Source organism: Arachis hypogaea, chromosome 16, assembly GCF_003086295.3.
Source record: "Arachis hypogaea cultivar Tifrunner chromosome 16, arahy.Tifrunner.gnm2.J5K5, whole genome shotgun sequence".
In the NCBI taxonomy this organism is placed as follows: Eukaryota; Viridiplantae; Streptophyta; class Magnoliopsida; order Fabales; family Fabaceae; genus Arachis; species Arachis hypogaea.
Genome location: NC_092051.1, coordinates 55,665,841 through 55,681,077, shown reverse-complemented (window position 1 = coordinate 55,681,077; position 15,237 = coordinate 55,665,841). Strand labels below are relative to the sequence as shown.

The window sequence follows — 15,237 nt, the reverse complement described above, 5'->3', positions numbered from 1 at the left end:
AATCTCAAGAACTCCTTTCTTCTGATTTGTCCCATTATTCACAGGATTCCTTTCAGAGGTGTACATGAATTGGTTATTTTCAACAATCTCAATGAGTTCCTGAGCTTCTGCAGGCATCTTCTTCAGATGAAGAGATCCTCCAGCAGAGCTGTCCAATGACATCTTGGACAGTTTAGACAGACCATCATAGAAGATACCTATGATGCTCCATTCTGAAAGCATGTCAGAAGGGCACCTTCTGATTAATTGCTTGTATCTTTCCCAAGCTTCATAGAGGGATTCACCTTCCTTCTGTCTGAAGGTTTGGACTTCCACTCTAAGCTTACTCAATTTTTGAGATGGAAAGAACTTTGCCAATAAGGCATTGACTAGCTCTTCCCAAGAGTTCAGGCTTTCTTTAGGTTGTGAATCCAACCATGTTCTAGCTCTGTCTCTTACAGCAAAAGGAAAGAGCATAAGCTTGTAAACCTCAGGATCAACATCATTGGTCTTGACAGTGTCACAGATTTATAGGAATTCAGCTAAGAACTGATGAGGATCTTCCATTGGAAGGCCATGAAACTTGCAATTCTGTTGCATCAGAGAAACTAATTGAGCCTTAAGCTCAAAGTTGTTTGCTCCAATGACAGGGATTGAGATGCTTCTCCCATAGAAGTCGGGAGTAGGTGCAGTAAAGTCACCAAGCACCTTCCTTGCATTATTGACATTGTTGTTGTTTTTGGCTGCCATGTCTTTTTCTTGTTTGAAAAGTTCTGTTAGGTCCTCTATAGGGAGTTGTACTTTAGCTTCTCTTAGCTTTCTCTTCAAGGTCCTTTCAGGTTCAAGATCAGCTTCAACAAGAATGCCTTTGTCCTTGCTTCTGCTCATATAAAAAGAGAAGAAGAAAGTATGGAATCCTCTATGTCACAATATAGAGATTCCTTGAAGTGTCAGAGGAAAAAGAAGAATAGAAGGAGAAGGTAGAAAGAGAAGAATTCAAACTTATCAAGAGGGATAGAGTTTGAATTGTTGATAGTGGAGGAGTGTTAGTCCTTTAAATAGAAGGATGTGAGTAGAGGGGAAGAATTTTCGAAATTAAAGTAAAAAGATTTTGAAATAATTAAACGAAATTTTGAAAATTTGGTAAATGATTTTTGAAAACTAAGATTGGGAAAGAAATTAAGTGATTTTTGAAAAAGATTTTGAAATTAGAAATCAAAAAGATATGATTGAAAATTAATTTTGAAAAATATGTGATTGAAAAGATATAATTGAGAATCAAATTAAAAAGAAGAAAGTTTTTAAAAATAAAGTTGATTACTTGAACAAAAAGAAATTAAAAGATATGATTCTAGAATTAAAATTTTTGATCCTTTCTTAATAGGCAAGTAACAACTTGAAAATTTTGAATTAAATCACTAATTGTGACAAGGATTTTCGAAAATAGTAATAAATAAAAAAATTGAAAAGAAATTGATTTTGAAAATATATGATTGAAAAGATATGATTTGAAAAAAATATGATTTTGAAAAATTATGAAAACTTGAAAAAAAAATTTGAATTAGAAACAAAATCTTCCCTCTTATGCCATCCTGGCGTTAAATGCCCAGAATGGTATCCATTCTGGCATTTAACACCCAAAATGCTATCCTTTTGGGCGTTTAACGCCGAGCCAGTTACCCTGACTGGCATTTAAACGCCAGTTTTCCTTCTTCACTGGGTGTTTTGAACGCCCAGCTTTTTCTGTGTAATTCCTCTGCTGCATGTTCTGAATCTTCAATTCTCTGTATTATTGACTTGAAAAGACATAATTTTGAAAAAAATTTGGATTTTTAATGATGAGGAACAATCAAAATGCAATTAAACATGGAAAACTAAGATCAAATACATAATGCATGCAAGGCACCAAACTTAAAAGTTTGTATACTAAGGACTATAACAATTTGAAAAATGCATGTGAGAAACAACTAAACACACAAAACAAGAGAATTTAAAGATTAGAGCAAGAAAATCATCAAGAACATCTTGAAGATCAATGACGAACATAATGCATGTAATTTTCGAAAATTAGAAGAATAAAGACATGCAATTGACACCAAACTTAAAATTAGACACTAGACTTAAACAAGAAACATAGAATATTTTTTATTTTTATGGTTTTATAAAATTTTTTGTGATTTTTCGAAAATTGAGTGGAAAAGAAAATAAAGGGATTCAAAATTTTTAATAAGAATTCCAGGAATCATTGCAATGCTAGTCTAAGACTCCGGTCGAGGAATTAGACATGGCTTACTAGCCAGCCAAGCTTTCAAAGAAAGCTCCGGTCTAAAATATTAGACATGGCCAATGGCTAGCCAAGCTTTAGCAGATCATTGCTCACAACAGTAAAATTGATAGAAATCAACAAGCTCTTGTGATGATAAGTTGAAACCTCGGTCCAAAAGATTAGACATGGCTTCACAACCAGCCAAACTTCCACAAATCATCATGAAACTCTAGAAGTCATTCTTAAAAACTCTGAAGAACAAAAATAGAAAATTTTTGTATTTTTAAAATATTTTTTTCGAATAAAAAGTAAAATTACCTAATCTAAGCAACAACATGAACCGTCAGTTGTCCAAACTCGAACAATCCCTGGCAATGGCGCCTAAAACTTGGTGCACAAAATTGTGATTATCAACAATGGAGCCAAAGACTTGGAGCTCTCAAACGTGAGTCACACTTTGTCACAATTCTGCATAACTAACTAGCAAGTGCACTGGGTCGTCCAAGTAATACCTTACGTGAGTAAGGGTCGATCCCACGGAGAATGTCGGCTTGAAGCAAGCTATGGTCATCTTGTAAATCTCAGTCAGGCAGATTCAAATGGTTATGGAGAATTGATAATTAAAAGATGAATAAAACATAAAAAAAAGATAAAGATACTTATGTAATTCATTGGTAGAAATTTCAGATAAGCGTATGAAGATGCTTTGTTCCTCCTAAACTTCTGCTTTCCTATTGCCTTCATCCAATCATTCATACTCCCTTCCATGGCAAGCTTTATGTTGGGCATCACCGTTGTCAATGGCTACTTCCCGTCCTCTCAGTGAAAATGTTCCAAATGCACTGTCACCGCACGGCTAATCATCTGTTGGTTCTCGATCATGTTGGAATAGGATCCATTGATCCTTTTGCATCTGTCACATGCCCAACAATCATGAGTTTGAAGCTCGTCACAGTCATCCCTTCCCAGATCCTACTCGAAATACCACAGACAAGGTTTAGACTTTCCAAATCTCAAGAATGACCGCCAATAATTCTAGCCTATACCACGAAGGTTCCAATCTTAGATTAGAAACCCAAGAGATACGCATTCAAGCCATTGCTAGTAGAACAGAGGTGGTTGTCAGGCACATGTTCATAGGTGAGAATGATGATGAGTGTCACAGATCATCACATTCATCAAGTTGAAGAACAAACAAATAACTTAGAGAAGAAGTAGGCATGAATTGAATAGAAGAACAATAGTAATTGTATTAATTCATGAAGAACAGCAGAACTCCACATCTTAATCTATGGTGTGTAGAAACTCCACCGTTGAAAATACATAAGAACAAGGTCTAGGCATGGCCAAATGGCCAGCCTCCGAAAGAGGGTTCAATCATCAAAATATGATTCAAAGATGAAAATACAATAGCAAAAGGTCCTATTTATAGAAAACTAGTAGCCTAGGGTTACAGAAATAAGTAATTAATGCAGAAATCTTCTTCCGGGCCCACTTGGTGTGTTCTTGGGCTGAGCATTGAAGCTTTCATGTGTAGAGACTTTTCTTGGAGTTAAACGCCAGCTTTTGTGCCAGTTTAGGCGTTTAACTCCAGCTTTTGTGCTAGTTCTGGCGTTTTGACGCTAGAATTCTTAAGCTGACTTGGAACGCCTGTTTGGGCCATCAAATCTCGGGCAAAGTATGAACTATTACATATTTCTGGAAAGCCCAGGATGTCTACTTTCCAACGCAATTGAGATCGCGCCAATTGGGCTTCTTTAGCTCCAGAAAATCCACTTTGAGTGTAGGGAGGTCAGAATCCAACAGCATCTGCAGTCCTTTTTCAGCCTCTGAATCAGATTTTTGCTCAGGTCCCTCAATTTCAGGCAGAAAATACCTGAAATCACAGAAAAATACACAAACTCATAGTAAAGTCTAGAAATGTGATTTTTATTTAAAAGCTAATAAAAACATAATAAAAACTAACTAAAATATACTAAAAACATACTAAAAACAATGCCAAAAAGCGTATAAATTATCCGTTCATCTGGGAGCGTTCACTAAAGTTAACTGGGCATTCACTTTTGTTAACTTGGCACTAACATCATGACCATGCCTTCTTTAAAGGACCATAACTTGAGCTACAGATGTCCAACTGATGCTCTTCCAGTTGCATTGGAAAGCTGACATTCAGAGCTTTCCAACGATATATAGAAATCTATATTTGGCATGAAATTGAGGCACAAGTGATAGGCATCTTTAAGGCCCAAAAACCACTCTCAGCAAAAGGGTAGCGTTCAAAAAAGTGAACGTCACGTTCACTAAAGTGAACGTTTTCGTGACTTTTGCCAAGGAAAGCAAGGCACGCACCAAAAAGAAACCAAGAGAGAGCGTTGGGTGAGTGAACATAGCGTTCACTAATGCAACGCTAGGAACCCAATGCGCACCAAGGAAGCACACATAACAAGTGAACGTGGAGTTCACTGCTCCAAACAGAACGCTTCAATGGGAGTGAACCAAGTGCATCCTGACCCATGCCATCAAGTGCCATCTTTGATTCAATTCTTCACATACCCACTCTCATTCAAATCCAAAGCATGCAAACCCCATTAACATGACTCAAAGGCACAAAGAGAAGCTAGATTAGGAATTTTATTTGTAATTTGTTTTCACTTTCTATTTCATTTTCATTTTATAAAGCCTATATAAAGGCATCAATCTCATTTTATTAGAGCAAGACTGGCTCTGCTAGAGAACAATAGGAGTAAGAGTAGGATAGATAGAAAGCTCTCTTTGATACACTTTTATTTTTCTGCACTTTTACATTTCAAGTATTGAATTCAACTTGGCTTATGAAATTTCAGTTTCTAATAATCCTCTGCTACAAATTTCCTTTTCTACAATTTTACAATTCAATTTACATTGAGCTTGATTTTAATCTTCTGTTCTCATTGCTTCCAATTTACTTTCATGCAATTTAAATCTTCTTGTTCCTCTGCAATTTACATTTGAGCTTGCTGTGAGCTTGATTTATATTTCCTACAAATTTACATCTTCTGCAACTGTTCTAAATTCTGATTTACAGCTTCATTTAAATTCCCAGAACCCAATTCCCTTTATAGTTACTGCAATTTACCTTTCTTGCTCTTTAAGATTCAGTCACTTTACTTTCTGCAATTTAAATTCCCTGCAATTTACATTCAGCTGATCAATTCTCATTCAATTCAATACTATTAGCTTGACTAAACTAATCACCTCACTAAAGTTGCTTGATCCATCAATCCTTGTGGGATTGACCTCATTCTTGTGAGTTATTACTACTTGATGCAACCCGGTACACATGCCGGTGATTTTTTTGTGGAATCGTTTTTCCCTCATCATATTTTTGGCACCGTTGCCGGGGATTGATATAGATCGACAATGATTAAGTGGGTGGGAAGTCTAGATTAAGCATTTTCTTTGTTTTTGTTTTCTGTTTTAAGCTGATAGCAAGGTGTTTGAGTTATTGCCTCACTACGAAATTCTTCTCTGAGACATGAATTTCATTTTTCATTGGTGTTGTGTTTTACAAAATTCAAATGGAGTTCAACTCATCTTGTGATCAAACAAATTTTATGGGATATTACCCACCATCACCAATTTCTAATGATGGCTGGGAATATCACCAACAAATTACAGATCCTGAGCAGTCCAATCCATGGAGATATGTCTCAGAACCACAAGATGAGCAAGAGAATCATATGGAATATTTTTCACCACCACAAAATGATTCAAGTCATTATGATGGCTGGAAATATGACCAAGAAATGATAGATGATGAAACAATTCACATAAGATATGATCCAGAACCACAAGATGATTTGTGTCATTACCCTCATGGTGTCTGGACATGTCAACAAGAGTGTGAACAATCAGTTGAAATGGGACACTTCTTAGAGACACAATATGATCCAGATTTTGATAAGTCTAACAATTACTCATAATGTGGCTGGAAAGGTCAAAATCAAAGGGATCTTGATGATCCATACTTTGTTCATCAAGAAACATCATCACTGGAGTGTGCTTTCAACAAGTTCATGCAAGATTATCCCCCAATGCCACAAAATGACCCATACTGTGACGAATTCTATAATGATTCACATTGTGGATGGGAGGATCAAAACCAGAAAGCATTTGACAGTTCATACTCCACTTATCAAGAGCCATCATCACTTGAGCAAACCTTCAATTCATTTATGCAAACTTGTCCAACCTCACCTCATAGTTCCTCATTTGAAAATTCTTCATCACTTGATTATGCCTCAACATAAAGTCTCACCCAAGATCCATACAATTCATTCCACTAACAACAAAATTTATTCCACAATTCACAAGATTCATTCCATACCACTCAAAACAACCTCACCACAACACATCCATATCCACAAAATCTCTCTCAACCTTCATCTTTTGAGCTAGTAGCTGAGGATCTCCTTCAAAAGTCCAGAGAATTATTGGAAAGGTAAAAACAATCCTGGAAAGAGCAAGAAAGTCTCTTTAAGAAGATGGATGGGCACTTAGAGCAAATGAAGAGAAACTTAGAACTGCTGAGCAAGGAAGATAAAGACCAATTGATGGATGTGAATGATGAAGTGGAAGACCAAGAAGAAGAGGCACTTGTGTCAAGCAAACTTTCAATGAAGAATAAGGTGGTGGAGGTAGTTGAACCCAAAGCTGCATATCCACAAAAGCCACTTGAGATAACAAGGGAATATGAAAACTCACAACCCCTACAAACTTCTCTGAACCAAAAATTCTCAACAATTGAATCTGTGATTGAAAGATATGAAGAGAAGATGAAGAAATATTGGGAAGATCAACAAACCTCCTCTATAAAAGTGCTATTAAGTCAAATGTTGAGTACAAAGGTATAAGTAGAGGAACAAGAAAGTGAGGAAGACAATCATGGAAGTCCAAACTCAAGTGAAGCAGAAAGTTGCATAGAAGAAGGGCTCATTGAACCACCAATTCAAAAGGCTTTTGATGAAGATAATGCTCCAACCATCACACAACCACCAAGTATTGATATCTAAGAAGTGAAGGCAACTAACAAGAGCACCGATCCAACCACTGATCCAACAAGCAAGCTCAATCAAACCATTAACAAAAGGAAGCTTGCTGAGGAGAGACCAAGATATGGGACAATAGCTGAATCTTCTCCCCCCTTGAGGTCATTCCTCTTAACAAACTGGAAGAAGAGGAAGAAAGTGAAGAACAACATGTCAAGCTAATGACACTAAAAGAGTGCTTGTTGGGAGGCAACCCAACCTTAGGTAACATTTCAGTTCTTTGCTGACCTTCTCTGTCTGCTTTGATTAAATTCAATAAATTGGTATATGATTACATTCTAAGTTTGGTGTTGCCTTGCAATAATTTGTTTTCAACCCTTATGGATGATTGCATCAAATCAAAAATGAAAGTGTCACACTGAGATTCTAAGTTTGGTGTGCCACTTATTTTCTATGCAAGAAATCCAGCAACACCATTTGTCTACATAATGATAATGCCTCTGCAGTGTTATTCTTTTGGTTTGACACTTTGTTATTCCGTTTACTTTAGTTATTTCTTTGTTTTTAATGCTTTCATTTATTTTGCTTCTTGACTGTTTTTTGTTAAATACCTCACCAAGAAATTCTTACTCATGATATATTCTTGGCTTGGTGATTGTATTTAACATATAACAGTTCCTTGTGTTTAGTTTTAGTTCAAATAAATTGATATATGGTTGCATTCTAAGTTTGGTGTTTCTATGCAACAAAATTTGGTTCTAATCTTTACTAGATACTTGCATCAATTTCAAGTGAGAGTGTCACACTAAGTTTGGTGTGCCATTCATTCTTTATGCAATGTATCATGCACACCCTCTTATTTTTGCAATCACAATGTCTCTGTTTCTCTGTGCCTTTATGGTTATCTTTAATTTTTCTTGCTTAAAAAACATGTACTAATAACATTTCATTGTGTAAGACACTCATGATCCATCTTAGCCCCATCACCACTGTTCTAATTGTTGCTTGAGGATGAGCAAGCATTCTGAAGTTGGTAGGGGAAGGGGAAGAATGGGAGAAAAATGACAACAATAGAGAAGATGAATTAAAAGGTTGTAAAGTTCCTTTTCCTCTCATTTGTTTCCAGCACTTTAAATTGCATGATTGTCTTTATCTTATCTGTTTACAAGTGTGTATGAATAAGCATAGCCTGAATTTTGATTTGTAACATGATTGCTATGCCATTATGACTACCATCTTGAGTTTTGTGAGTTCAAAAGTAATAAAGTATCATGATCATAAACAAACAAGGTTATTAAAGAAGAATTTAGCATGTGCATACAAGTATTCGAAGGCTAGTATGGTTAACTGTTGCTCAATTGCATTAGATCTTATTCAATTGAAGTTTTCATCTAGGACATTTTGTGAAATTTTTGAAATCATGAAAACCTTGAAGAAACAACTGCAAATTAAGGCAAGAAAAGAAAAAGGGAAAGAATGAGAAAGCTGAAGGCTCTGAGTACCAATGGCAATTCATTTGTTAAGTACTTGTGGTGTTTATGTATCAGGCAAAAAGCTTGAAAACAAAATACTTAGAGTCAAGACTAGGCTCAAGTGCAAATGCACTCCCTCAAAGCTCAAGGCTCTGAGCATCAATGATTAGAGAGTAAAGAAAAGAAACAAATGAGCTTAAAGAAGTCCTCTAATTAAATGCTTGTGGTGCTTTTGTATCAAGTGGTAATACTTGAAAACAAAGCATTTAGAGTCGTAGCTTTGTTATCGACTCATGGGGCAAAACACCCAAAAGGAGAAGCCAATAAGAAAATCAAAAGCTTGTTTTAAGGAAGAAATATAAGGAAAAGATTTCATAAATTGAGCTAGATAGAAGCATCAATCATTTACATTTCTTTTGTGATTGTGGCAAGCATAGAAAACTAGCCAACCATGAACATTGAGCTGCTATTCTTCTTACCTTGGATTGTCAATCTCTATTGCATGATTCTTTTCTTGCTTGGGGACAAACAAGGTTTAAGTTTGGTGTTGTGATGACATGTCATCATGTCATGTTTTTCTATGCATTTTCATACAAGAAATTGATGATTAATGCTTAAATATTGCATTCTTTTTGTGCTTAAATGGTATATTTCTTTGATCTTTTGATTTCATAAACTATGTAGGAAATAAGAAGAAAAAAAAGCAAAAAAGTACAAAATAAGCTAAAAAGAAGAAAAGAGGAATTTTGGGCACATTTTGGAGTTGAGGCACACTTTGGAGCCTTAGGCCACGCTTTTAAAAGCGTGGCCCATAACTAAATCAAGAAAGCGTGCTCCATGATCACAATCAGTGCTTAAAATGTTAACTGGGCATTCACTTTTATTTTCAAGGGGAGCGTTCACTAAAGTTAACTGGGCATTCACTTTTGTTAACTTGGCGCTGACAGCACGACCATGCCTTCTTCAAATGACCATAACTTGAGCTATAGATGTCCAATTGATGCGCTTTTAGTTGCGTTGAAAAGCTGACATTCAGAGCTTTCCAACGATATATATCAATCTATATTTGGCATGAAATTGAAACACAAGTGATAGGCATCATTAAGGCCCAAAAACCACACTCAGCAAAAGGGTAGCATTCAAACAAGTGAACGTCACGTTCACTAAAGTGAACGTTTTCGTGACTTTTGATAAAGAAAGCAAGGCACGCACCAAAAAGAAACCAAGAGAGAGCGTTGGGTGAGTGAACGTAGCGTTTACTAACGCAATGCTAGGAACCAAATGCGCACCAAGGAAGCACACATGACAAGTGAACGTGGAGTTCACTGCTCCAAACGGAACGCTTCAATGGGAGTGAACCAAGTGCATCCTGACCCATGCCATAAAGTGCCATCTTGGATCCAATTCTTCACAGACCCACTCTCATTCAAATCCAAAGCAAGAAAAGCCCATTAACATGACTCAAAGGCACAAAGAGAAGCTAGATTAGGAATTTCATTTGTAATTTGTTTTCAATTTCAATTTCAATTTCATTTGTAATTTATTTTCAATTTCATTTTAATTTTACATTGAGCTTGATTTTAATCTTCTGTTCTCATTGCTTTCTGTTCTCATTGTATCCAATTTACTTTCATGCAATTTAAATCTTCCTGTTTATCTGCACTTTACATTTGAGTTTGCTGTGAGCTTGATTTATATTTCCTGCAAATTTACATCTTCTACAACTGTTCTAAATTCTGATTTATAGCTTCATTTAAATTCCCAGCACCCAATTCCCTTTATAGTTACTGCAATTTACCTTTCTTGCTCTTTAAGATTCAGTCACTTTACTTTCTGCAATTTAAATTCCCTGCAATTTACATTCAGCTGATCAATTCTCATTCAATTTAATACTATTAGCTTGACTAAACTAATCACCTCGCTAAAGTTGCTTGATCCATCAATCCCTGTGGGATCGACCTCACTCTTGTGAGTTATTACTACTTGATGCGACCCGGTACACTTGCCGGTGAGTTTTGTGTGGAATCATTTTTCCCTCATCAGTGTCTAGCTTAATTATTTGTTTCTTTCAATTTTTTTGTTGCCAATTCTTGGCTTTTCTTCCTTTCCTTATTACTCTTTCTTTTTCCAAGGATCTTTATTTACCAAGATTTCACAGACAGTCCTAAGTTCATACTTAAAAAGAAAACTCTACCCTTCCTCTTTATTAGTGAGCTTACTTGAACAATCTAGCACATACCACCACTGAACTTTATTCTCATTCCTATCAAATTGGACAATTTCACTTTCAGTTAAAATCATTTTCTTTTATTCATGCAGAAAGGGAACAAGACATACATTCAAGTAGGATGAGTGATGCACAAGCAAACTATCATAATAATGCAGAACATGAAAACTTATTCAAAAACATAAAGGTGCAGAACATATAAGCTTAATCATAAAAGTGTAGAACATGAAAACTTGGAAGGCATATCATTTTTCAGATGTTCGTTGGTGCACAAAATTGTGATCTCCAGGCTCGAACAAATCCTGGTAATAGCTTCGATACAACTAACCAGCAAGTGCACTGGGTCGTCCAAGTAATACCTTACGTGAGTAAGGGTCGAATCCCACGGAGATTGTTGGTATGAAGCAAGCTATGGTCACCTTGTAAATCTCAGTCAGACAGATATAAAGTAATCATGGAGTTCTCGAATAATAAATAATATAATAGGGATAGAGATACTTATGTAATTCATTGGTGAGAATTTCAGATAAGCGAATGGAGATGCTTTTCGTTCCTCTGAACTTCTACTTTCCTGCTATCTTCATCCAATCAGTCTTACTCCTTTCCATGGCGGGCTTTATGTGATACATCACCACTGTCAATGGCTACTTTCGGTCATCTCACGGGAAAATGATCCAATGCCCTGTCACGGCACGGCTAATCGTCTGGAGGCATCACCCTTGCCAATGGCTTCATCTTATCCTCTCACTGAATAATATGCTCACGCACCCTGTCACGGCACGGCTATTCATCTGTCGGTTCTCGATCATGCTGGAATAGGATTTACTATCCTTTTGCGTCTGTCACTAACGCCCTGCAATCGCGAGTTAGGAGCTCGTCACAGTCATTCAATCATTGAATCCTACTCGGAATACCACAGACAAGGTTTAGACCTTCCGGATTCTCTTGAATGCCGCCATCATTCTAGCTTACGCCACGAAGATTCTGGTTAGGAGGTCTAAGAGATACTGATTCTAGCTTATTTCATGTAGAACAGAAGTGTTTGTCAGACACGCGTTCATAAGGGAGAAGGATGATGAGCGTCACATATAATCATCACCTTCATCACGTTCTTGGGTGCGAATGGATATCTTAGAAGAGAAATAAGAAGAATTGAATAGAAAACAGTAGTACTTTGCATTAATCTTTGAGGAACAGCAGAGCTCCACACCTTAATCTATGGAGTGTAGAAACTCTACCGTATGAAAATACATAAGTGAAGTTCCAGGCATGGCCGTGTGGCCAGCCCCTATGGTCTAAGAACAATGCGTTCAAAGATGGTCCTAAGATCCTAAGATGATCAAAAGATACCTAATACAATAGTAAAAGGTCCTATTTATAATAAACTAGTCACTAGGGTTTACATGAGTAAGTAATTGATGCATAAATCCACTTCCGGGGCCCACTTGGTGTGTGTTTGGGCTGAGCTTAAGTGTAGCACGTGCAGAGGCCATTTGTGGAGTTGAACGCTAGTTTCTATGCCAGTTTGGGCGTTCAACTCTGGTTTTGGATCCTTTTCTGGCGCTGGACTCCAGATTTGGGCAGAAGGCTGGCGTTGAACGCCAGTTTACGTCGTCAATTCTTGGCCAAAGTATCGACTATTATATATTGCTGGAAGGCCCTGGATGTCTACTTTCCAACGCAATTGGAAGCGCGCCATTTCGAGTTCTGTAGCTCCAGAAAATCCACTTTGAGTGCAGAGAGGTCAGAATCCAACAGCATCAGCAGTCCTTTTTCAACCTCTGAATCTGATTTTTGCTCAAGTCCCTCAATTTCAGCCAGAAAATACCTGAAATCACAGAAAAACACACAAACTCATAGTAAAGTCCAGAAATGTGAATTTAACATAAAAACTAATGAAAACATCCCTAAAAGTAACTAGATCCTACTAAAAACATACTAAAAACAATGTCAAAAAGCGTATAAATTATCCGCTCATCACAACACCAAACTTAAATTGTTGCTTGTCCCCAAGCAACTGAAAATCAAATAGGATAAAAAGAAGAGAATATACTATAAATTCCAAACTATCAATGAAACATAGCTCCAATCATATGAGCGGGACTTATAGCTTTTTGCCTCTTGAATAGTTTTGGCATCTCACTTTATCCATTGAGGTTCAGAATGATTGGCATCTATAGGAACTCAGAGTTCAGATAGTGTTATTGATTCTCCTAGTTCAGTATGATGATTCTTGAACACAGCTTCTTTATGAGTCTTGGCCGTGGCCCTAAGCACTTTGTTTTCCAGTATTACCACCGGATACATAAATGCCACAGACACATAATTGGGTGAACCTTTTCAGATTGTGACTCAGCTTTGCTAAAGTCCCCAATTAGAGGTGTCCAGGGTTCTTAAGCACACTTTTTGTTTTTGCTTTGGACCTTGACTTTAACCGCTCAGTCTCAAGTTTTCACTTGACACCTACACGCCACAAGCACATGGTTAGGGACAGCTTGGTTTAGCCGCTTAGACTAGGATTTTATTCCTTTCGGCCCTCCTATCCACTGATGCTCAAAGCCTTGGGATCCTTTTTATTTGCCCTTGCCTTTTGGTTTTAAGGGTTATTGGCTTTTTCTGCTTGCTTTTTCTTTTTTCTTTCTATATTTTTTTTCTTCGCCTATTTTTTCTCTCTCTTTTTTTTTCTGCAAGCTTTGTTTTTTTTTTTTTTTGCTGCTTTTTCTTGCTTCAAGAATCATTTTTATGATTTTTCAGATTATCAAATAATATGTCTCCTAGTCATCATTCTTTCAAGAGCCAACATATTTAACATTCCTAAACAACAACTTCAAAAGACATATGCACTGTTCAAGCATACATTCAGAAAACAGGAAGCATTGTCACCACATCAATATAATTAAGTTAAGTTCAAGGATAAATTCGAAACTCATGTACTTCTTGTTCTTTTGAATTAAAACAGTTTTTATTTAAGAGAGGTGATGGATTCATAGGACATTCATAACTTTAGGACAAAGTTACTAACTACTAATGATCATGTAATGGGGACACAAACATAGATAAGCACATAGAAAACGAAAAACAGAAGTAAGAAGAACAAGGAATGAATCCACCTTAGTGATGGTGGCGTTTCCTTCTTGAGGAACCAATGATGTCCTTGAGCTCTTCTATGTCTCTTCCTTGTCTTTGCTGCTCCTCCTTCATTGCTTTTAGATCTTCTCTGATTTCATGAAGGATGATGGAGTGCTCTTGATGTTCCACCCTTAGTTGCTTTCAATAATTGTGTGGAAGAAAATGTATCCCCTGAGGTATCTCAGGGATCTCTTGATTTGCAGTCAAATGTTCTACCACTGAGCTATAGACCCTTGATGGAAGCTTTTGTCTTCCCTTTCCTCTTTCTAGAGGCTTCTCTGGCCTTAGGTGCCATCAATGGTTATGGAAAAAAACAAAAAAGCTATGCTTTTTACCACACCAAACTTAGAATGTTGCTCGCCCTCGAGCAAAAGAAGAAAGAATAGAAGAATAAGAGGAAGATATGGAGGAGATGGAGGAAGATGTGTATTCGGCCATATGGGTGGGATTGGGTGGGAAAGAGATGTTGAATTTTGAAGGAAAGTGGGTGTTTAGATGTGAGTGGTAAAGGGTTAATTAGGGAAGAGTGTTTATTGGGAATAGAGGATGATTGAGAAGAGAGAAGAGAGTGAGTAGAGGTGGGTGGGGATCCTGTGGGGTCCACAGATCCTGAGGTGATCCTGTGAGGTCCACAGATCTTGAGGTGTCAAGGCATTTACATCCCTGCACCAATTTAGGCATGTAAAATGCCCTTGCACACAACTCTAGGCGTTCAGCGCCAGGTTGGTGCCCATTTTGGGCGTTCAATGCCCATTTGATGCCATTTCTGGCGTTGAACGCCAGAACCATGCTTGTTCTGGGCGTTCAGTGCCAGGATGCTCCCATTCTGGGCATTCAGCGCCAGAACTATGCTCTGTTCTGGCGTTTGAACGCCAGACAGATGCTCCTCCAGGGTGTGATTTTTCTTCTGCTGTTTTTGATTCCGTTTTTTAATTTTTATATTTATTTTGTGACTCCACATGATCATGAACCTAAGAAAACATGAAAAACAATAAAAATAAGAGTTAGATAAACATTGGGTTGCCTCCCAACAAGCGCTTCTTTAATGTCAATAGCTTGACAGTGGGCTCTCATGGAGCCTCACAGATGTGCAGAGCTTTGTTGAGACTCTCCAACACCAAACTTAGAGTTTGGATA

General features: G+C 37.2%; 1 non-coding gene across 1 annotated transcript; it reads left to right on the top strand.

Annotated features, from left to right (window-relative positions):
* Positions 1–216: 216 nt before the first annotated feature.
* Positions 217–324, top strand: LOC112761088 (small nucleolar RNA R71). The gene has a single exon (XR_003181499.1). It is a non-coding gene; the product is annotated as a small nucleolar RNA R71 (small nucleolar RNA).
* The last annotated feature ends 14,913 nt before the right edge of the window (positions 325–15,237 follow it).